At 39.9% G+C, this 777-nt stretch overlaps 1 protein-coding gene across 3 annotated transcripts in view; it reads left to right on the forward strand.

Moving 5' to 3' along the window:
- The window catches only part of LOC107269087 (carbonic anhydrase 2), an 18,650-nt gene extending 17,873 nt beyond the window's left edge, over positions 1-777 (forward strand). For all 3 annotated transcript variants that reach the window (XM_025086328.1, XM_015742554.2, XM_015742555.2), the window contains one exon: positions 1-777. The gene's annotated coding sequence lies outside the window, so the exon portion shown is untranslated.

Consider the following 777-nt stretch of genomic DNA (forward strand, 5'->3'; position numbering starts at 1 on the left):
GGGGGAGGGGGAGTAGGGAAGCACGATTAGATATCAAGAGAAATTTAGATCTTAGACGTTTACATTATTCTGCTCGATTGTTGGACGTGCCTTATGTATACTTACTTCGGTACGGTATCGACGTACCACGTGCTTGTAATATGTCTACTTACGCTGCATTAGAATCTTGATTGTCCCACGCATGTGACCATCGAACGATTCCTGATTATCAGTTTGCGGATTAATATGTTAATCGCTTACTCATCGAAGATCTAAACCGTCCAGGCACACGTTTCCTTAACGCAAGTGATAACGTTCGAGATGAGAGATAGAATGCGCTTCGGATTGTTTTTCGCACACATGTTGCATGCAGATGGGTATCGGATAATCGAGATTCTATCGTTTCGAGGCTGATGTAATAAGCTGAAATTTTTTAAATTCACTACACTCTTGACAGCTTCGCGAATACTTTCGACGAATTTTCGATGAAATTCGAAGCATACTCGGTGCGTTCGATGTGAGCCATGTAAATGATTTAGTTATTGACACGTTTATCCCATACGTCGTGCGTTCTATATGTATCCAATGACGTAAGAAGAAATTCAGTTTTACGCCATGCTTGTTTCACTGTACCACTCGGCATCGTCATTCTCGTGAACGGAAGTCAAGATGACATTTATGTGGTGCTGCGCATCGTCAATTCAGATCTGTTGCGTTGGAGGTTGGTACACTAATTTGTTGTGCTAGTTGGTAATTGTTAATTGGTTTATTTATTTTTTTTTTTTTTTTTTTTTTTTA

The sequence above is a fragment of the Cephus cinctus genome, unplaced genomic scaffold (genome assembly GCF_000341935.2).
Source record: "Cephus cinctus unplaced genomic scaffold, Ccin1 Ccin1_scaffold0597, whole genome shotgun sequence".
NCBI classification, from domain to species: Eukaryota; Metazoa; Arthropoda; class Insecta; order Hymenoptera; family Cephidae; genus Cephus; species Cephus cinctus.